The 22,898-nt window shown below is 47.6% G+C and overlaps 1 long non-coding RNA gene across 1 annotated transcript in view; it reads left to right on the top strand.

Moving 5' to 3' along the window:
• Positions 1-19,422, top strand: part of LOC116874225 — a 43,189-nt gene extending 23,767 nt beyond the window's left edge. Inside the window, exon 3 of the long non-coding RNA XR_004383951.1 lies at positions 19,323-19,422. This is a non-coding gene — a long non-coding RNA (uncharacterized LOC116874225). The remainder of the gene's footprint in view (positions 1-19,322) is intronic.
• Positions 19,423-22,898: the final 3,476 nt, after the last annotated feature.

The following is a 22,898-nucleotide window of genomic DNA, read 5'->3' as shown; positions in this document are numbered from 1 at the left end:
GAACAGTAGACAATGACCCTGCAGATGAACTCCCATCACTCAAAGCAGGGCTGCCGCAGAGAATGTGGGAAGAAATACCAGACACCAAAGGTAAATGTATGCCCTTGGGATCTTTGTAGCTCTCTTTGTGTGCCTGCGAAGAAGCAAGGCTGACCGTGTGATGTGAAACCTCTCTCAGTCATTATAGTATGGAGGGGCACAAAGGGGTAAAAATAATCAGATGGACAGTGATGCTTTGAATGATGTAGAAATACAAAGTAATTCCTGTTCAGATCACTTTCTCTTTGCTCTTATTACCGTGATGCTAGGGAAGCATCACGGAAAGAACCCAGGCTTTGGGACCAGACGAACCTGGGTTCAAATCCCAGCTTCACACGTTAACCCAAAGGAGACCATACAGATCACTGAAGGGCCAGCTCTGGCTTCAGTTTCCCCTTTTATGAGACAGAGATACTGTCCACTGAACATGTTGTGGGAAAAGCTTTTGACACACAGCAAGCATCCAGTTAATGGGAGCTATTCAAGTTATGTTTGTGGAACTCTAGTAGGATTCAGTATAAAACTTGTAGGCTGGGAAATTATCATTAAGATTTCTTGAAAAAAAATTTTTTTTTCCTGAAGAAATGATCATTTTCCTAACTCTGCTGGTAAGCTCTTGTTCCTAAGCAACGTGCGGACTCGGTCCAGCTTGGTGACAGGAGTCTCTGGGTTGTCATAGGCAGCAAGAGATCCTTCCTGGTTTATCACCCATCCCCAGAGTTCTACCAACTAGACAAGTGAACACCTCCATGAGCTGGGAAGCGAGGGGGCAGTCAAGACTCTTTCTGCATGTGAAATACTGTTGATGGTCTCTAACTGGTATTTACCCTAAACTAAATCGGTGTAGAACATTGTTCAGTTAGCTCTTCCATAGGGGCTGCAACCCACCCTTATCAGGGGATGGAAAAACAGTAACCAGGAGACAGGAAGGAGGCGAGGGGTTCTCAAGGGCAGGCAGGGCCAGAGGACAGAGGAAGCTGCTATTGAACTGGCTTATAACAGTGAAACTGTTCTGAACTTTCTTAAGAATCAGTATGGAAAGAGAAAGACATGAAGGGCATTTCAGCTTTTCTAAGGGTGATGGTCTTTCCAAGCCAGAGTAAGTGCTGCTGCTTCTGGGAATCCAAGTTATTCCTATGCTCTAGTCACTTGTGCAAGGGAATACTGGCACCTTGCATCCCCAGCGCACACGAACACTCCCTAGGGCGGCCCCAAGGAACAATTATGGTAGCCCTCTAATGTTCATGAGGGTCCTGGGGGACTGTGGGCAGAGGATTTGGAGGCAAGGACTTGAGGCACAGGCCAGGCCAGGGTCCCATCCAGCCCTGATGAGGGCCTTCTCGGCTGAGGTCCTGGACATGCTTAGGACATTTGTGTATTACCCCACATCATGCTTCTTCTTGGGGTCCACGGCCCATGGCACTTTGGGGACCATATCCAACTGGGTCCTACTCTCAGGAACAGATGCCCCCAGACTCAGGGTCCCTTTTCATATCTCCTCCTCATTCCCTTTTTTGGCCTCACTCTCAAAAGCCCTTATTCTTCTCAGTCACTTTTTTTTTTTTTAACCATAGAAGTGCTCAGTGGCTCCCCCAAAGAGTTGGACGGTTGGTAGATGGACTAGAAAGTCCATACAGCAACGCCCGAAACCTTGTCTGCACATGGGGTTGGGGAGGACTCAATTCTTAGAAACCCAAGCTGATTTTTCTGCCAGAGTAAAGCAAGGTTTCCAGCCCTTTCTGATGAGTCACCATTTACCGGGGATGGACAAAAAGACTTTTTGCTACAGATGACAAAACGTAAGCAAAATAGGAACAGTCCTAAGACCCTCATACAACAGGTTCTTAATGGGCTGCCCTGTGAGCCAAGTTTTACATGCGTTACCTTGTACACATTTCTATAAATGCTTCCTCTCTCCTATAAGAAGAGGGCAGAGAAATACGTCCTCTTCCTCTTTTCTATCCCCTGTCACTGAGCATTGTATCTTCTACCTAACAAATGCTCAGTAAATATCCAAAGGCCGTGCTCTTACATTTTTAAAAAGATTTTATTTATTTATTTATTTATTTATTTATTTATTTATTTATTGGAGAGAGCATGTGTACAAGGGGGGCAGGGGTGGAGGGAAGAGAGATTGAGAATCTCAAGCAGACTCTCCGTTAAGCTCAGAACCTGACATGGGGCTCCATCCCACGACTGTGAGATCATGACCTGAGCCAAAATCAAGAGTCAGATGCTCAACAGACTGAGCCACCCAGGCTCAGTATCTTTATGGCTGGTTCTCTAACCCTGGGCCACCAGCATATCTTTATGTTCTCTAACTCTTCCTTATAACACCTTGTCTCAAGCCCCTTCACCATTCTGTTATGATCTCTGGTGTAGTCTCTGATAGCTATAGCCCTCTTCAAGAGTGGCCCCTGCAAGAAAATTAAACATCTCTGCTGTGGTCTGACCTTGCCCACAGCAGGGACTTTGTCACGAGGCCATATGATGAAAACCTCTCTGTAGCGATTAATACCAAACCACTAGTCTGTACCCATAGGGTTGCTCACGCAGTTCTAAACCCACTTAATTGTTGGCTTTACCCCATATTTCTCCATCTGGAGCACATGGCTTTCATAGGAGACCTTGTTAAATGCTGCTCAAGTCCCCAGATACTCTGTCTATTATAGTTCCAAGGTCTACTGGATAATCTGTTAGGTAGCATGTAATTCTGTCTGCATAGGTGTGACGAGATAGCAGGCTATTTTTCTCTCCTGTAAAAAGTTCAGGCTGGGAGGCTGGTGTCGCTCTAAGAAATGATCAGGGACATAGGCTCTTCTTTCTGAACCACTCCCACGTACCGCCCTCATCTGCATGGTTTAAAAGGACTTCCTCATCTACATTTTATTTATGTGTTTTTAAAGATTTTATTTAGCTGACAGAGAGCGCGCGCAAGTAGGGAGAGATGCAGCCAGAGGCGGAGGGAGAAGCGGGCTCCCCACAGAGCAGAGAACCTGATGCAGGGCTCGATCCTAGGACCCCGGGATCGTGACCTGAGCTGAAGGTGGATGTCTAACCAACTGAGCCACCAAGGTGCCCCCTTTCATCTACATTTTAGTAAATAATGTGTGTCTTTGTTTTAGGGCCTGACTCAGAAAGGACATGTCTCACTGTTGTTCATATGTGCCTCTACGTTACCTTCTGTAGAGCAAAGGGACTCTGCAGATGTGATTAAGCAAAGGCTCTTGAGATGTGAGGTTCTTTTTGATTATATACATGAGTCCAGTGTAATAAAGGAGTCCTTGTAAATGGGGTACAGGAGAGTCAGAAGGCAGAGGATGAGAGCAGAGGTCAGAGAGAGAAAGAGAGAGAGAAATTTGATGGTGTGCTGTTGGCTTTGAAGATGAAGGAGGAGGCCACAAGTCCAAGAATGAGGGCAACCTCTAAAGCTAGAAAAGACTTGGAGACAGTTTGTTTAGTAGAGCCCCTCAAAAAAGATGCAGCCCTTCTCTTCCATTTTAGAGTCCTGGCCTCCAGAACTGTAAAATAGTAAATTTGTGTTGATTAGGCCACGAAATTCATGGTAATTTGTTACAGGAGCAATAGGAAACTAATATAGTATCCATTTGGTCTGCTAATTTTGAAAAAGTAAAAACAAGATATTGGGGAATAGGTAATAGTCTCTACCATGATTTTTTTTTTTTAAATAACTGTCTTACACCTGTTCCTAAAGATCATCATCTCTTTCTCTTCAAGTTGTTTCAACATTCTTTTGAAAATCCCAATGTTTTTCTTGCTGGGGCTCATTGTCAGAATCACAGGCCTATCATTCTAGGAGTCTCCTTCTGAAGAAAATTCAGGCTCCAGCCAGCCCATCTCTTGTTGTTACCGATGTCCCAGAAATAACCACTAAAGGTGCAACCAAGTTACGTATCCTCCGGTACAAGTTGCAGGAGCTCAACATCTGACCCTGTTTGGAGCCTCGGGGTGTTCCCCAAATACTTCATGCATCTTGGAGCCCCTGTCCTCACCTTTGCCCTTTCAGTGGAGAGATCACTCTCCTTGAGACCGAACCCAGAAACAACTCAGCTGCTGAAGGGTTCTACTTTCTTAATGGTCTCCACCAGCACCATTGCTATCAGCATTCGACCATGGACTCTGAGGTTCCAGCTTACATGACCTTGGGTGGTGTTAGATCACCTCCATGGCGTCTCCGGGGGTCAGGGCCATTGCTGCTCTCTTGCCCAATCAGAAGAATGCAAAGGATCCAGGTTTCTCCATGGACATCTTGGTGTGGATTCATCGCCTTCGGGGGAGAACAACTGCCCACATTTCTGGGCCTCCTTGCTCCCCGCAGTAGTCCCAGGGTTCTCAGACAGACAGGTCTGCTTACCTTAGTTCACCCAGGAGCCATTTGCTCTCAGAGAAGCAGCCTAGGGGATGACAGCCAAGATAATGGGGAAATCAAATCATTCTAAGGCTTAAAGTCTCCAAGAGATGAGCGCATTTCTGTTTTGTTCTCCTCACCTGCTCTGTGTTCTCTCTGCCAACACTCCCTCTGCCCCAGATTCATTGGCAGTCAAAGCAGGAGCCAACTGCCTACCGAGGCGTCCTCATTAAAATGCACCGCTCTTGCTAATTAGGAGCCAAGGTTCTCCCACGGTGGGCTTGGCCTGGGTATTGCCATTATCTTCATAAATAGACTCTTTACTTTGCAAATGGTGCTGTCATAGCCAGGCATTCCCGACCTGGCAAACGCAAATGCTCTGTGCATTCGTAAGTGGCGGAGGGAATGTGCTCGCGGGAGAAGGCAGAGGCATTCACACCGAGGCGGGGGTTCTGTCCTGACTTCACCCTGCTCTGTCTGGGCAGCAGGCAGCCAACGCAACGGCTGAATCTGAGCGCACAGCCACAATGGGAAGTGGCCATATGGCCCGGATTTTCTGGGAGATCTTATTTCCCATCATTTTAATCATTACAGTAAAGCTGACTGGTTAGTGCATAAAATGCATACATTTTTTTTTAAGATTTTACTTATTTATTTGACAGAGATCACAAGTAGGCAGAGAGGCAGGCAGAGAGAGAAGAGGAAGCAGGCTCCCTGCCGAGCAGAGAGCCCGATGCGGGGCTCAATCTCAGGATGCTGGGATCACGACCTGAGCCGAGGGCAGAGGCTTTAACCCACTGAGCCACCCAGGCGCCCCCATACATATTTTTTTTTAAGTGCTTTAATTGCTTTACCTTTTAAGAGACTCTTCCTATCAATAATACATTCACAAATCAGGGGGGAAAATCAGATGATTTCTTGTTCTCCTAAATATGGCTTATGTAATCTCTATAAGAAGGTGTTACTTATTTAATTTCCTTTACCTACCAAAAACTCCCTACTATTTCTGCCTGTCTAATGCTTGCCTGCCATTTCTAGTACTAGTTCTTTTGCAAGGCCTGTTGTGATTCCCTCAATTAAATGTAACCTCTGCCTTTTCTGCAGTGTTAGTGCATTTCTTTCTCTCTCTTTTATACCGCGTATTTATGGAACGCCACCTCTGTGCCAGGTCTGTGCTGAACACACGTGATCTCGAGTCCTTACGATGAATTTGCAACTTACACGTGATCCCCATCTTGTAGGAGAGAAAACTGAGGCTTAGTGACCTCAAGAGATGTGTCCAGGTCTCTCTCTTGGCAGGGAGCCGAGCGAGGCTTGAGGATCTGAGGTGTAGTTCATAGCGAACCTCTCTTCTTACTAAATGGCACACTCGTACAGGGAAGATCCTGTCTGTCTGTCTTCTTGGCATTTCCTTCCTGCCCGAGGCACTCAAGAGTGATGAATCAAGAAAATGCAGTTCTTGATTACAATTTAATTAGGGAGATAAAACATGTCTTCAAGAAAAATAGCCATATTAAAAGGCAGTCTAAAGTGTAGTTGGAGGGGAAGGGGGTGCCTGGCTGGCTCAGTCGGCGGAGTGCATGACTCTTGATCTCAAGGTTGTGAGTTCAACCCCCACATTGAGTGTAGAGATGACTTAAAAATAAAAATCTTTGTTTAAAAAAGATTTTACTTATTTGAGAGAGACAGAATGAGAGAGAGAGAGAGAGAGCGCTTGAAAAGTGGGAGGGTGAAAGGGAGAAGTAGACTGCCGAGCAGGGAGCCTGATGCAGGACTTGATCCCGGGTCTCCGGGATCACGACCTTAGCTGAAAGCAGTCGCCCAAACAACTAAGCCACCCAGGCACCCCAAAAATAAAAATCTTTAAAAAAATTAAAAATAGGGGCACCTGGGTGGCTAAGTTGGTTCAGTGGCTGCCTTCGGCTCAGGTCATGATCCCAGGGCCCTGGGATCAAGCCCCACATCGGGCTCTCCTTGCTCTTCGGGGAGTCTGCTTCTCCCTTTCCTGCTCCTCACTGCTTGCGCTCTCTCTGTGTGCGTTTGTGTATGTGTGTGTGTGTGTGTGTGTGTCAACTAAATAAGTAAAATAATAAAAATAATTTAAAAATAAGTAAAAGTGTAGTTGGTACAACCAATATACCTTCTTCTAGTGAACTTAACTTCTGAAAATTTATCCTTAAGAAGTTCGTATGGCAAGTTGAGAGCCCTCCCCGCAATGCTAGTGTTACAGTGGAATACTTCTCAAACTTCAAAGTCCATATGAACCACTTAGGGATCTTTAAAATAAAGATTCTGATGTATGGGTTTTTTTGGACCGGGGGACTCAAGAATCTTCATTTCTAGAAGATTCCCAGGTCACATCATAGCTGCTGGTCTTTCTGGCCTCACGTTGAGTACCAAGGCTCTAGGAGCCTGAACCATAAACTATAACTGGGGGGAACTGGAAGAACAAGAAGCAGGCGTGGGGGGAGATGTAGAGGTGAGAAGCCAGAAGGGATTAGAAATGCGTGAGAATTACATGCCCCACACCTTTCCCTATGCTGTACCCTGTGCCTGGAAATCCCTCATATAGTCTTTCACTAAAAAACTTCTTTATTTATCCTTTAAGACAGCTCAGAGGGCATTGCCAGGAAACTATGCTGAACCTCCAGGCTGGGGTAATGCTCCTCTCATACGTTCATGGTAATCAGTACACGCTTCTGTCCTGTCCTATCTGGTCCCTACCGGACTGTCCATGCCTTGAGGTCAGAGACTGTGCATTAAAGATCTGACATATGATAGATGCTCTTTTTTTTTCTCTAGGATTTTTAAAATTAATTTGTTTTTAGAGAAAGAGAAAGCAGGGGGTGTAACAGAGGCAGAGGGAGAGAAAGAATCTCAAGCAGACTGCAGGCTTAGTGAGGAACCCAACATAGGGCTCACTCTGAGAACCTGAGATCATGACCTTAGCCAAAATCAAGAGTAATGTGCTTAACCAACTGAGCCACCCAGCTGCTCTGATAGGTGCTCTTTAATGAGATGAGTTTACATGGAGACTGAGGGACTGGTAATGAGAAGGCAAGGGTAGAGTACTTGCAATGGAAAGGAAACAAAGTCAGGACCATAATGGAGTTCTGTACCAGTCATCTGTTGCTACAATAAGGCTATGTAAGAAATAAGCAGAAAACCCAGTGTCTTAAAGGAATAAGCTTGTATTTAAGTCATGAGTATATGGGTCAGCTGGACAGTTTTGCTCCTAGATAGATTCTTGTGCATCTGCCCTCAGTTGGCAAATTGGCTTCGCTGATCTTGGCTGGGCCTTCTTGCATACCTGGGACCTCAGCTCAGGAGAACTAGCTCAGTACTAGTTTTTTTGCAAGGCCTGCTGCAAGACCTTAGCAGCTAGCGCCCAGATTTGGGCTCACGTCCAAGGCAGTGCTCCAAGAGATGGAGTGAAGTATGCAGGGTCTCCTGATGCCTAGGTTTGGATATGGCATAATACTACTTTTTAAAAATATATTATTTATTTATTTATTTGAGAGAGAAAGCATGTGGGGAGGGGAGGGGCAGAGGAGAGGGAGAGGGAGAGGCGGATTCCCTGCTGAGCCAGAAGCCCAAGATAATGTCCTGTGCCAAGGGCAGACACTTAACTGACTGAGTCACCCCGGCACCCTGGTACAGTACTATTTTTGCTTCATTTTATTGACCCAAACAAGTCAAAAGTCCAGTCCAGAACCAAAGTGAGGACATAGACTCTGTTGCTTGATAAAGCTACAGGTCAAAGAGTAAGCACATGGCTACACAGAGCAGAGTAAGTGGGGCCATTTTTGCAATCAACTGCCGTAATTTAGATTGACTCAGACTCCTTGACTCTTAGAGCATGCAAATAACAGGGCATGGTAGTAGTGGGTCATGGCCTTAATGCTGTCACCTTCAGAGACAACTGGGTCGCAAACCTTAGTCACTTTTCGTTATTTGCACATCAGTTACTGAAGGCAAATGTTCTTTCCCAGACTGGCTTCTTAGCTGGTTCCTCCCACTGTCCAGCTGCTATGTGTTCACATAACTCAGAGTTGGTCTAAAATTAGGGTGAGCAAAACATGATTAAAGAGGCGAATCTGTGACCAAAAAAAGAAAAAAAAATAAAATTGAACCAAAACTAAATATAAATACCTTTACAGTTAGCTTCATTCAGAGTACCTGTTCCCACAACTCATGTAGATAATTACAGTTGTCTTCACTCCCATGTAGAAGAAACAAACCAAATGAGCAAACAGAGGAGGAAAAAGAAAAAAAAAATAGATTTTCTAAAAGATATTTATTTATTTATTTATTGAGAGAATGATTGGGGGGAGGGATAGAAGAAGAGAGCGAGAATCACAAGCAGACTCCTCACTGAGTGTGGAGCCCGATGTGAAGCTCCATCCCACGACCCTGAGATCATGACCTGAGCTGAAATCAACAGTCAGATGCTCAACCGACTGAGCCACCCAGGTGTCCCCCAAAAAACCAGACTCTTAAATACAGAGAACAAACTAGTGGCTCCCAGAGAGGAGGTGGGCAGGAGGAGGGAGGGAATAGAGAAAGGGGATTTAGAGTACACTGATCATGATGAACATCACGAAACGCAGACAATTGCTGAATCATTATATTGTACGCCTGAAACTAACACTGTTAGTTAATTACATTTGATTTTCTTTTAAAAAAAGAGTATATGTAAATCCTCTCTCACACATTCCCCTCCCCGCCCACCACACTTCCTTCCCCATGAAGGCAAATGATGTTATTTTTAAAATATGTCCTTCTGGAAATGCATGTATGATCAGATATACACAAATACACTCATATGTCATCTCCTTGATTATGCCTTTTGCTTTCATTTCTTTCAATTAGCATCATGTCTACAAAGAGTTCTCCAAATCAGGGCATACATACTTTCTCACTCTTTGTTAGGGCTGCGTAATTTTCCACTAGGCAGCCACATTCAAGGTCACGGTCTCGGTTCCCCACTGACAGGCAGCTCATCTGTTTCCATTCTGCTGCTATCGTGTGATCTCAGCCCGAGAGGACTTGAGCGAGCACAGTGACGGATTCCAGAATCTGGTCCTGTGGACGGATGGGGGACAATGGCGGCTCTTATCTTCTGATTGGGGTCTTTGTCTTGCTTTGTAACCTTGCCACATTAAAAACAAACAGAAAATTCCATGAAGACCTTCCACTTGGCCTGTGTCCAGCCATTTGGGGAACTTTATGTTCTCGGTGACCTCCGGAGGAAGCCATATGGGGTAGTGGGGAGCCAGGGAGTGAGCAGAATATGTTTAAAAATACAGTCAGCTCTGTTGCATTTTTAAAGGGCTTTTGAGAACCATTGAAGGGGAATGCCAGTTTGTTCAAGCATCTCTCTGTGCTTAAGAGCTTTTCCACATTAGCAAGCTCTACTTTGCTCCCACCAGCACTTTCTGAGCCGGAGGGCAAGTGGCAGGTGTGCAGGACCGGTGTCTAGAAAAATCTATATGGCCGTGGTAACTGGACACTTAGGGAGCCCAGAACACCTTAGAGTCCTCTAAATCCCATGCTCTGAGATTTAGGGAGACCAGATGAGCCTGTATCTTAATTTGTCGAGAGCCGTGGTGTACACCAGTTGTTGCCAAATGCCAGCCCTTGCTGCCCGAGACTCACCCCCGGGTGCTGTTAAAGAGCACAGTGCTGGGCCCCACCTCGTGAAGCCCAGGAACCAGCCTGTCTGGAATCTATAACGAGCTCCCTGGGTAACTCAGAAGCATCGTCAAGACTGGGAACTCTACCAAGGCAACAGTGCAGATAAACAGGACCGCATTTAGAAACCAGGAAGCTCAGGGCTTACAGACTCGCTATGTGGGACACACCAAATGTTCTGCACTCGACCAGCCTGATGCTCAGCATAGAAAAGACTGAACATTCTCTCTGGCTCCAGAGGCTTCAAGGGGGAAGCTCTATCCCCGTCCCGGCTCTTAAGTCAGTCAGGTTTCTGAAAGTGATCCTGAATGTGATTCTGGAAACGTGATCTACAGGGAGACATGTGGTAGGACAATGCTGCCCAGAGCGCAATTCCAGTTCTCCCCTTCTGTCTATTTTTTTTTAAGATTTATTTATTTGGGAAAGGCAGAGCGTGTGTGATCAGGGATCAGTGATCCTTAAGAAGACACCCCACTGAGCATGGAGCTCGATGTGGGGCTTAAACCCAGGACCCTGAGATCAGGACCTGAGCTGAAACCAAGAGTCAGATGCCTAACCGACTGAGCCACCCAGACACCCCTCTCTCCTTCTGTCTCATGTTGATGGACACAAGCCATCAGGATGAGTAATGGTGCCCTGGGTAGGAGGTGGGAGGTTAGATGAGGTCCCGGGATCTCTCAGGCTGGGAAGGAAATGAGTCTAAAGAGGGATTCTAGATATAAGGCTTGGCCACAGTCCCAGGGAGCTGGGAATTGTGGCTATGAGGTGGCCTTGCCCAAGGAAGAGCAGCTGCTTTTTAAAGGAAGTTGTACAAACTTAGGCTATTGGGTAGTGTTGGTGGGAGGGGAGGAAGGTAGATTCAGGTGTCCCTGCACTCTAGGGAGAACTGTCTGGTCTTGACGTCCAGAATCAGTCTGGGATGCTCTGCTTTCCCTGGGTCCTCAGTGTTGGTGGCTGGGATTGCACCCACCTATGTGGTCATGCAAGGGGTCTTGGGTGGGGCTTGTGACTGCAAAGGGAGCTCTTGATTCTGGGGCTGGATCCCTAGGGCTGACTGCTCTCTGCTGCATTTAATTTGCCCCTTTACGGAGGGAAGACGGATATTCCGACTTCTATGTAAATGCATTAAGTGTTTAATTTCCAAACTCCAACTAGGATTCTAGAGAAGCAGGCAATAGCACTTGGCTATTTCAGGATGTAGCTGTGCAAATGAATCCTCTTTTAAAAGTCAAAATCTGTTTCTCAAAATCGTAACCGTGCTTTGTACGTGGTTGGTTCTGAGTAAGGCTATAGGTTAATGATCATCCTGAAATTAAGTGATATCTACATTTATAAAAGATAGCCTCTCTATGATGGAAGGACATAGTGATGTTCTTATATTTTCCAGTGTCCTGAATCTACACCAGAATATTTGCCCATAATGACTTGCAGTCATCCTTTATACTTTGAAAGTATGCCACTTCCATGAAGGAATAAATGGATAAAGGATTCCCATGAAAATGCCTTCATGGGGGCGCCTGGGTGGCTCAGTCATTGGGCATCTGCCTTTGGCTCAGGTCATGATCCTGGGGTCCTGGGATTGAGCTCAGGTCCTGATCCCGGGGTCCTGATCCCTGCCCTGCTCAGCGGGCAGCCTGCTTCTCCCTCTCCCACTCCCCCTGCTTCTGTTCCCTCTCTCGATGTCTCTTTCTCTATCAAATAAACAAATAAAATCCTTTAAGAAAAAGAAAATGTCTTTATGGATGAAGGAATTTTTAGGTAAATACTTCAGAGAGAACAAAAACCCCTTTCTAAAGCCCCTTTCTCTAAGTATCAATCCACACTTAAACCCAAGGCAACTGGACGCACCTTTACTCTGTAGTTCCTTGTAGCTGACATAGAGCTCCCTGAACTCTTAGGAAATGGGGCACCCAAGCCCAGGCCTGAGCAGTAACTGGTGTAAAGATTGTCATTATAGACAAGTGTCGGTCTTCCTGAGGTGGATAGGAAAGAGATCTGGGGAGATGAGGAAGATGGGAAAGGGAGAGAAAAGACAAGGGAACCCAGAGGGAAGAAGGTCCCCATGGGCCCACTGCTGCTGTTGCCCCCAGCAAGCACCTCAGGATTGTCTGGGATGGGGTCACAACAGAACAGAGAAGAAGAAAAAGAAAATCGGACCGTTTTCTCCATGTACTCCCCCATCCCCACTGCCCCAAGCAATCGGAGTCTCCTTCCTGTTTGCAGAGCCAGAAGTAGAGGTCTTCTAGAACTCTCTCTATCCATAACTGTTCTTGATTTCAGTTTTTGGGCTGCCTTGAGTCCAAGCCAGGAAACATCCAGAGAAAAAAGTGGAGGGTAGGGCGCTCAAGGCTGGGTCTGTAGCACTTCGAATTCAGGTCTTCCCCAATCCACCTGCTATCACTTATTTTCCAGAGCCCTCAAATAGCTGTTCCCGTGCGTTCTTTTCAGTTTTTAGGGTTGCATTCACCGAGAGAGATGGGTAGAGAATGCCCGTTCCAACTTGGACCCTTCTATTTTGCTTTTCAAGGATTCCATGTAGTTCCGCTTAACAGACAGTGAGCTGATAAACTAGGGTTTCTTTTTTTTTTTTTTTTTTTTTTTAGATTTTATTTATTTGACAGAGGGAGAGAGATCACAAGTAGGCAGAGAGGCAGGCAGAGGGGGAGGAGGGGAAGCAGGCTCCCCGCCGAGCAGAGACCCTGATGCGGGGCTCGATCCCACGACCCCGAGATCATGACCTCAGCCAAAGGCAGAGGCTTAACCCACTGAGCCACCCAGACGCCCCATAAACTAGGGTTTCAATGATCACTTTCTTTTCATCCTGAGACAAGTCCACAAAAGTGAAAATGACTAAGGAAGAAATTTGTCTTTTAAGGAAAGTAATGCAAGTTTGGTTTCTTAACTTTAGATTGCTTTGCTTCCCCCTAAAGATCATGGGCAAGAAAAATCAAAGTGAGAGCGTGATTACCCTGTCATGTGCACCTGCTGAGGAAAGCGTGAAACCCTAAGGTGCTCAGAACACAAAGTAAGGGCAATGACCTTGAGGTCAGAGTTGCAGTTTAGGAAGCTAGGCTATGGTCCCTTCATACACACCTCGGGATTTAACTCCAACTTGCAGAAAAACCCTAATAATCTCTCTCTCTCAAAGTTTTTTTGCAAGTATTCAGCGAGTTGCCAAGACCAGGATGTTTTTCATCAAGACTTCCGAGGAGATAAGATTTAATTTGCACTTCTGTTGGCCTTGTTGGGGCGGTGAATTCCAGGGAGTGATGTATGTTTTCTGTCAACTCAGCAAGCCATTGTTGAATGGGATTTCTGCAGCTATTGTCAGTGGGAATGTAATTTGGGTCAATGAATCATAAATTCTATTTTGGTCATTTGCCGAAGACAACACTGAGAACACAGCTTATCCCAGTGGGGAAAACTGGAAAGAGACATTCATAACTTTAACAGCATGGCAGGAGGGCAAAGAATGGGGGGCGGGGAGAAGGGAGACATTCTGCCCAATAGATTGTAGACTTGTTTTCAACCAATTAGTCACTGAGCAGGTAGGATATTTTTTTTCCCTTCAAGTGCTAGGGGTGACTATAAAGCAGTCATCACAAACCAGACAGCCACCAACAAGCAGGAACATGACACTCGAGGCAGGTCCCCTAAGATTCTCAGATGACTACCTCTGTTCAGTTTATCAACCCCGTAAACTTGTCCCTTGGAACAAATCCACAGACATAAAATGCCACAGCCTTGTGCTGCTCTCGTCCCAGTTTCTGTAGGTTACAGAGAAGAGCCAGTTTGTACACTGGCTTTCTCTCTCCTTCCTTTTGCATCTCAAAAATCAGGTGAAGCTATTGGTTTTCCAGAGGACTCAGCTGGGGGGGGGGGGGTTGGAGCCCTAGAAATGAGTGCAAATAAGGATGATTTTGTTTGTTAGATGTGGCCTGTCCTCAACACAATTTCGTCTGCTTTACAAGTGAAGAAATGGGGAAAAGAACAAGAACAAAGAACCCCAAGTCATTGCTATTCATTCCAGGAGTTAAATCTAGGACCCTCAGTTGGGATGCCCTCTGATTAGTACATCCAGGGCCTGGAGGAGGAGAAGACTTGTACCTGAGGGTTGATGTAAAACCAAGGTCAGACAAGTCTGGATTTCCCCTCGGCTGCCATTCTCCTTCCCAGTCAGTCCTCAGAGCTTTGTGCAAGTGAGAACAGCTGTCCTTTGTTTTTGACAAGGGCAAACAAGAAAACTATAGTTTGGTTGCAGCCGGCGAGATTCGGATTAGATGTGACGAAGGATTGTTAGACTCCACGTATTGTGAGGCAGAGGGATGCATTACAGGGGCTTGGGGTGGGGGCAGAGTCCTGCTAAAGGCTTAGAGACAGCTCCCTTCCTGGAGTGATCCCAGACAGTTCTTCCGGGAGGACCCATCACCTGGAGGAGGGACGGAGAAACAACCTTCATTCAAAATGAGCCATGGCCCCGCCCTTCACTGGGGAAGAGCTACTTGGGTTTCTCCAGGAAGGGGGACAGAAAACCACCTCCCAAAGTTTAAAAGACACACTTAGCACCAGAGCGACACCGGCATCCTGGAGCTGGCCCTCCCCAGCCTGGCTGCCCATTAGCATCTCTGGGAACTCTGGGGTTAGATCAGAAAGCTTGGGGGGTAGGGCACAGGCATTGAGATTTTTTTTTTTTTTATATTTTATTTATTCATTTGCCAGAGAGAGAGAGATCACAAGTAGTCAGAGAGGCAGACAGAGAGAAAGGGGGGAAGCAGGCTCCCTGATGAGCAGAGAGCCCCATGCGGGGCTCGATCCCAGGACCCTGAGATCATGACCTGAGCCGAAGGCAGAGGCTTAACCCACTGAGCCACCTAGGCGCCCCAGGCGTTGAGATTTTTTAAAAGCTTTCTAGGCGTCTGGAAAGTGCATCCAGGATTGAGAAGGGCTCTGTGAGGACGAGTGGATATGTAAGACTCTCTTTGAGGTGTTTCTAGTGGTTCCAGCATTGGGTGGACCAGGCAAGTACAACTTGTCTACTTAAATGCCTTGTTGCCATTCCCGCCCTCCTCGGGGCTTGATGGCTGTGTTGGAGGATGAGCGCCCCAGGCATGCTACTGTGGAAGCCAGAGGCCCACTGGCTGGCTGGTAACCTGAAGGGGAGCCACTTCACCAGCCTGGTTTTGAGAGCCCAGGGGGACTCCCCTCCGGAGAAAGGCAGACTGTGTGATTCCATTGCTTGGAGTCCGGGTCTCCCCACTGCTGGTTACAAGCCTTGGATCCGTCTCCAGCTACCGCCGGGCGGAGTGTGGACAATTTCCCCAAACATAGGGAACCAGTTGTCTGCAGCACAAAGCAGACCCATTGTGAAGCCTCCTAACCGGGCCTGGGAAGGCAACCCAGGGCAGGGGTTAGGAATCACAGTTCTGCATTTGGACCGCCTTCGATTCGAGTCCTCCCTCTCCCTCCCTCCTATGGGCACGAGCTTTGTTTTAGTTAATTTCCATTTTGGTCTCCTTTATCTGTAGAACGAGGATAATGGTAGTGTCCGTCTCTTGTGATGATTCAGGGAAACGATCCATGAAATCCTTGGGATCGCGTTAGATTCAAGCTGCCTCTGTTTACTGTGTGGTGTGGGTGTGGCAGCAGAGGTGGGGGTGCTAGTGGGGAGATGCAGGACTCCTCCGCGACAGTGCAGTGGCATGGAGGGTCGAGGGGCAGGTGGGAGGGAGAGGCATCAGCCAGGACCCCAGGCTGGGGCTGACTGCCGCTGCTCCAAGTCTCAGGGCACACTCGCGGCGCCTTCACAGCTCCCGTCCCTGGTGGGGAAGGAGCGCACCCCTACTCAGGGAACCCCGTGTCTGCTCCACTTGAAGAGCCGGCCGAGTGGTCCTCTGGTCTTTGTCGTCATCATCCCTGGAGATTCTAAGACAATGTGGGGCGGAGCCAAGGAATCTGTGTTGACTTTAGAGTTCTCCAGGTGATTTCACTGCACAGACAGGTTCCAGAACGTTAGCTCAATCTTCCCAGTCCAATTACAAGGGGTCATAAAAGCGCCTCCTGCCGAGCCTGCTGGCTCAGTCTGGGTCTCGCCGCCGGGGATCCACCGCTCAGGAGCCCCATGAAACAGGCAGTTGGTGATCAAATATCTCCTTTTTAAAGAGCACTTGGGCCTTGATGTGAGATCAGAGGCCTAGCACTTAGGATCAGATTCAACAAGTATACGGAACTCTCAAGAGGGAGCGAGGCAAGAGGTGATTTGGGGACAGGGGAGATGTGGAAACAAGAACGGGACTTTGGGAGGCAGGCCAAGGGAGTAGGTATACCAGGAGGTGGAGGGAGGGCCCAGGATGAAAGGAGTAAGGATCCCGGAAGACAAGCCTGCTTCCTTAACCAGCTAAATACAACCGGGAAGCTGCCGTTGACAGGCACCTGCTGGTTGACAAGCATTGTGCCAAATATTTTAACACCTATTTGATTTTCCACAGCAGTCCTGCAACGGAGGCATTGCTAGCCCGGTCTGACAAGTACAGAAGTTAAAGTTTAATTACTTTGTCCAGGGAGATAATTGACAGCGCGGGGGCGGGAAGGCAGGCATTACAGCCCTAAAGGGAGGGTGAGGTTGGGCATGCAGGGCAAGAAGGAGCATCTTTGCAGAACAGCTCCAGCTGGTGACGAGGGCTCCTGTTGCCTTTGGTCCTTTGTTTTTCTAGACCTGGGCCTCTGCAGGCAGTTTCAGCCCAGGCCAGTCCTGAGGAAGGAAGGAGGGAGCTAACTGCCCCCTGCTCCCGCCCCGTGAGCACCTGCCACTGTGTCTAGGGATATTTTAGAACAGGGAGCTAACTAAATGTTGTCCTCTGCTTCTAGCAATGGCATGTGGTTGTCACCAGTGGGAAATCTATCGAGTAACCCAGCCTGGTCTGCATCACCGAACTTGTTCCCCCGACGTTTGCATGCTGTCTTGAGCCTGCACAGACCCTGCTGGGGCCCTGAGGCCATGATCCCTCGCCCCATCAGCCCTCCTCCCTGTAAGCTGGGCTCTGTCTCCTGCGCTGCTGCTGTTCTGATAGAAGGATCCCTTGTAGATGGAATGTCACTGCTCTTTTGGCTTTAAATCTGTGTTTCCTGGAACTTTATGCTGCTGTCTCCTGTCCCCTGGATTTTATCACCCGGGGTTGCCAAGCTTCTCTAAATAGTATAAACAAGGCTGTAGACTCTCACAGAAGCCATCCAACATTCAATTCATTCATTCATTCATTCATTCACTCACTCATACATATTCACTGAGTTCTTTCTATGCAGAAGGTGCTGAACCGGCAGGTGGCTAGGACCTGGGAATGTAATGGTAAATAGAACAGTCCCATGTTCATGAAACTTAGAGTAACTTGACTCTTGAACAACGTAGGGGTTAGGTTCACCAATTCCCATGCAGTAGAAAATCTGCGTATAACTTTTTTTTTATTTTTAAGGTATACTTACTTATTTGAGAGAGCGAGCATGAGAGCACAGCGCAGGGGCAGTGGGAGAGAGGAGCAAGAATCTCAAGCAGACTCGGAGTGCAGAGCCCCACACAGGACTCGATCTCGTGGCCCTGACATCATGACCCAAGCTGAAATCAAGAGTCCGGTACTTCACTGACTGAGGCACCCAGGTGCCCAGAAAACCTATATACAACTTTTGGGCCCCCAAGAACATAACTGCTCATAGTCTTCTGTTGACAGGAAGCCTTACCAATAACCAAGTAGGACATTAACACATATTTTGTAGGTTATATATTCTATACTGTACTCTTGCAATAAAGTCAGCCTAGAGGAAAGAAAATGCTGTTAAGAAAATCACGAGGAGGAGAAAATACACTTACAGTATTGCACTGTGTTTATTGGGTAAAAAACTCTGCATACAAGTCGACCTCCACAGTTCAAACCTGTGTTGTTCAAAGGTCAACCGTATAAGCTCCTAGAGAAGGCAGCAGGGGTACCTAGTCTCACGGCTAAGGGAGAGTCTCTGCGGGTGTGTATTTAAGGTGGGATGGGTTATCCAGACAGAGATGGGGAGGCAGAAGATTGCAGGCCTAGGGAAGAGTGTGCATGATGACTAGAAGTAAGGTTTGGGGGGCGGGGGGCCACGGAAGAACCTGGAAGAGGGGGAAGGAAAGGGAATTTCAAGCAGGCCCCACACCCAGCCTAGAGCCCAACACATGACCCTTACATTATGATCTGAGCTGAATTCAAGAGTCAGATGCTTAACTGACTGAGCCACCCAGGCACCCCAATGTGTTACTATTTTTTTTTAAAGATTTTATTTATTTATTTGACAGAGAGAGATCACAAGTAGGCAGAGAGGCAGGCAGAGAGAGAGGAAGGGAAGCAGGCTCCCTGCTGAGCAGAGAGCCCGATGTGGGACTTGATCCCAGGACCCTGAGACCATGACCTGAGCCAAAAGTAGAGGCTTAGCACACTGAGCCACCCAGGTGCCCCGTGTTACTATTTTTTAAGCACAGGTGTCACACTGGGGCATGAGTATCTAGCTGCCTTTCTCTCCCCACCAGCCTTTGGATTCTATGAAGTCCCTATCTACATTCTCAGGACCCAGGACAAAGCACATAGTAAATGCTCAGTAAATGCTGCACTGAGCTCAGTGGAGCCAGGGCCCCAGCCCTGGCCTTGTCTGGTGCCTTTCCTTTTCCCAGCAGTCTGGTTCCCAGTTTGTATCCGGAACTTGCTTGAGTTATGGCAGAACTCTTCTAGTTAAGAACAAGGCAGCAGTACCCGTGAGGACCTCTTAGTATCTCAGTACACCAGTCATTCAGATTTTGGTAGCTACAAAGCATATCTGGGCAAAACTCTGAGGACAAGGTGAGAGACTGTTGACATCGAAACCCGCTCTCTTTCCTTACTTGCCAGGAAAAACTCTGTAGGCCATTGGTTTTTTAGGTCCTGTGTCCCACAGGATCTAGAGGCAATTCATTTTCTAACAGTTCTCTACCAAAAAAAAAAAAAAAAAAAAGCCGAGAATTTTAAGTCATGTTTATGAAGCTATTAAGAAAAACCACGTGCTTCATAATGAGCTTCTAAAAATCTGTTTCCATGTTCCATTCTCCTTGGCTTTTAGTGGGTCTGAGAAAATCTGGAGCAAGGCTGTTTTCAGTGCATCTCGCTATCTCTGCTACCAGGTGTCCCTTACCTCAGTCACACAAATGACTTTCCATTTCTTACGCTCCCAGATGGAATCACAGCCCTCCTAGACCCCGTCTACCCCTCCCAACCTCCTGATGGACACACACAAAGGAAACCCAGCCTGCCCAGGAAGCTGAGGCTGTCGGTTTCCACACTGGGCGCCTCCAACTCCCTGTTTCACTGCTTTCCGAGAACAAGCAGTGTGGCAGGGTGGAAAGAAAGTGACCTTTGAGGTTGGAAATTTCCTCGGCTTTGACATTTACTAGTGGAGTGATTGTGAGCAGGTTATTAGACTTCTCTAAGCCTCCGTTTTATTACCTGTGAAAGAAATGGCATTTCTACCTCATAGTAATGAAGAAATACAGTCAGAGGCTCTCGCCTCTCTGTTCAGCTATGGATATGTATTCCTGAACACCTAGGCTGTGTCTTTCTTCTGAATCCCTGCTCAGCGCCGCTCACCTGAAGGTCCTTGGAGGCCCAAGGCCTCAAACAACAAAGGCCACAGATCTGAAAGCCCTGAAGGCTTCTGGAGGACCGCTAAGACCTTGAAACTTTAGTCCAGGGCTTCCAAGAAGGGGGAGTCCAAGGCTGGATGAAATGTACAAGGACTTTGTTAAGGGCAATGTCTGTATGAGAGACAGGGGAGGGGAGGCTAGGAAGGACTCAGAAGAAGGGTTCTTGGATCACAGATCGAGTCTGGCCAGAGGTAGGAAGGTTGGGGAAGGCATCCTAGAATTCTGTGCCATCCAAGAAAGGTCCGGCAAGGCTGTCAGGGAGTCTTTGAGGCAACGCTGCTGTCAAAGATGGCCAGCATGTCCCAGGAAGAGCCCGCCTTATTATCCCCACTCCACTCAGTCCCTCCCTGGGAACAGCCCCTGAGAGGCATGTCTCCTTTGCCCCACTGCATTTCAGAATATGGTAGCTGGGGCCCTGGTCAGTGGTGCTCCGTGTCCCTCCTAAAGCAAAATGAGGCAGTGATATAAAGGACAAAGATGCATTTCCTTGTCTCGAGGGTTAAGTATTATTCCACTACTTTTCTAGCCACTGGGAAGTTTCTGTAAAATAGAAGATTGGGAATTGTTTGGTTTTATTGTGGAGTGGTCCCGTCTTTAATATTATAATATGAATCCTCATGGTCTCAGAGAATTCTAGAAGGTCAGAGCTGGCATCACATTTTAGAATTTCCTCAATCCCATCTCTTTGAAAGGGAGTCAGTCCATGGGTCAAGATTCTGTTGCTCAGCCCCACTCTTTCTGGGAATGAAGAGTCAGGGCCACTGAAGCCCTAATTAAGTGCCCTTGTCTGTGGTTCTGCCCTTGACTCTAAGTCTCAACTTCCTTCCTGATCATGTTCTACATCCAGTGTGATTCAACCTAGCTGTGAATTAGCTAGAATTATCCAAGGAGCTTTTTCATAATATACACGGACAGACCCCTTTAATCAGTGTCTCGAGGTTGGGGGCGGCACAGAAATCTGCATTTTCAAAAGCTCACTAGAAGATTCTCATGGTCAGCCAGGTACGCAAACCCTGATGAGGCCCATCAGTCTCTCCATTAAGGAAGATGGTGAAGACGGTGGAAAAATTTACCAGCTGCACTTGAATTCCAACTCAGGTTTTCTTCCTTGCTTGGAAACTGTGCTTCCTCTTAGCAGTCACCTTCCTTACATCTGACCATGCGTCTTTCATGGCTCGGGCTCTTTTGCAGGTGTCATGACAGGCCTACAATCACGGAGCTAGATGGTTCCTTCTGCACGGACCTGACCCTTGGCACCCCCAGAGGAAGGCAGTTGAGGCGTCTCTCTTGCATGTTTTCAGAGGAATCTTCACTAAAGATCCAAGCGTTTGGAAAGCTTGTTACCCTCTCTCGGGAGATGAGAGCAATCTTGGCCACAAGGTCAGTAGCACATCCAGTCCAAAAAGACACTCAAAGGAATGTGACACGAAAATGCATATGGAAGCAGCCCAATCAGCTCACCTTCCACGTGCCCTCCTACGGTTGTACTTCTGCCCGACAGGTGCCCTGCTGACCTCAGAGAACTGTCCTCAGCTCCCCGAGAGCTGGCAGCCTATTGCTAGTTGTACGGAACTCTTTTCCAGAAGCCCTCATTCCCCAGGCCCCTTTGAAATCTTTGTAGATCTGGCTTGGTACCCTCCCCAGCACAACCCCCTGTTCACCTGAACCGCCCCCGCCCACCTTCCTGTCTCCTCTCCTTCCTTCTCGGATCCCGTGGTGGCCCTACCTTCTCCCTGCCTCGAAGTCTGGAGAAGATGCTGGCCCAGTGAGTTTGGCGGCATGACCACATCACTGCTCCATTCCTCTCCGGCCCTCCACCTCCCCCAGCCCAGGGGGGCTTTGTCTCTCTCCCATGTCACAAGCTGCGTCCATTGGTGACAGAGAAGAGAAAGGGCAGTCTTCTCATGGAGTTTAGCTTTGTTATTACTCTTCCACTTAGTGACCTTGTAAAGTTAGTGTCCTACCATGCCATCACATCCAGATGTTTCATTCACTTGTAGTTACTTGTAATAGAAAACTGCCCCCTGCTCCCCCACTTCCCCCAACTTCGCACAAGTTCCCTCAGGATCTGCAGGATCCGCGGATGATACACATCCCTTGTCCATCTCAACACTGAGCCTCTCCACTGGACCTGGCGAGGACCCCTGACTGGGCGGTGCATTGTGACGAGCTCCTGTTGGGGTGAACTTCCTTTGGTCTCAAGGATTGAGAAGTCTCATTTCCTTTCTTTGAGAGAGCGTCAGCCCAACCGGAATGCCAGGTGCCTCCCCAGGTCAAACCTTAAGGTGCTGTCACCCAGAAAGATAGGGAGAGCCGGCTCTCATGAAGGGTGGTGCCGCCTGACCCTCTGGATGAAGACTGAGTAGACAAGGCTGAAGTCTGAGGTTAAGGGCTTGGCTCTCACTGTGCTTGAGAAATGGCTGTGCTATGCCAGGAGGAGTCAGTAATTGTCAACAGGCTTTAGAAAACAGAATTATGGGTCTGGCCAGGGGAAGAGGAAATAGTGGGGGCACTCAAGGGGACTGACATTCTGTTGCTGCTCTGCCGTAGGCATGTGATGTGTCAGTCATTCAGACGTCTCTTCTAAGCCTGGGCAGCTCACGAGAAAGGAGACAGGCAGTGCCTCGGGCCTCTTGGAGCCAAGAGTCAGGGGACATCGACTGTCTCTGGGCCACTCTTTGCTCTCCTGAGAACCGTGCTGAATGACGGAAAGCCAAGTAAGTGGCTCTTTCTAAAATGTTTTGAGTATGTGGGAGACAAAGTTTTATTTTGCTTTATCAGTTACGCCCTCTAATGCCCTGCAGGCTGGGACAGCACAGTGTTGAGATGCTAACGGAGATGCAAAAGGAAAAGATAAGTAGGTAAATAAGTAGGTAAAAAACAAGTAGGTAAATAAATAGGTAAAAAAAAAAAAAATCTAAACACATCAGGGACAGGGCTGACCTGTCCCTGATGTGTTTAGATGGGACTGTTGACATAACCTCCCACAGCTCTGCCGTCCTCAAAGTACACTCATTATTCATTCATTCGGGCAGTCATTTATTAAACATTCTCAGTATGCTTACTGTATGCCAGGCACAGAGTTAAGTGCCAGGAGCTCAAAGTCAA

The sequence above is a fragment of the Lontra canadensis genome, unplaced genomic scaffold, assembly GCF_010015895.1.
Source record: "Lontra canadensis isolate GAN:19392208 unplaced genomic scaffold, GSC_riverotter_1.0 scaffold36, whole genome shotgun sequence".
NCBI classification, from domain to species: Eukaryota; Metazoa; Chordata; class Mammalia; order Carnivora; family Mustelidae; genus Lontra; species Lontra canadensis.
Note: the sequence above shows the minus strand (reverse complement) of the source record. Positions and strands in the feature narration are given on the sequence as shown.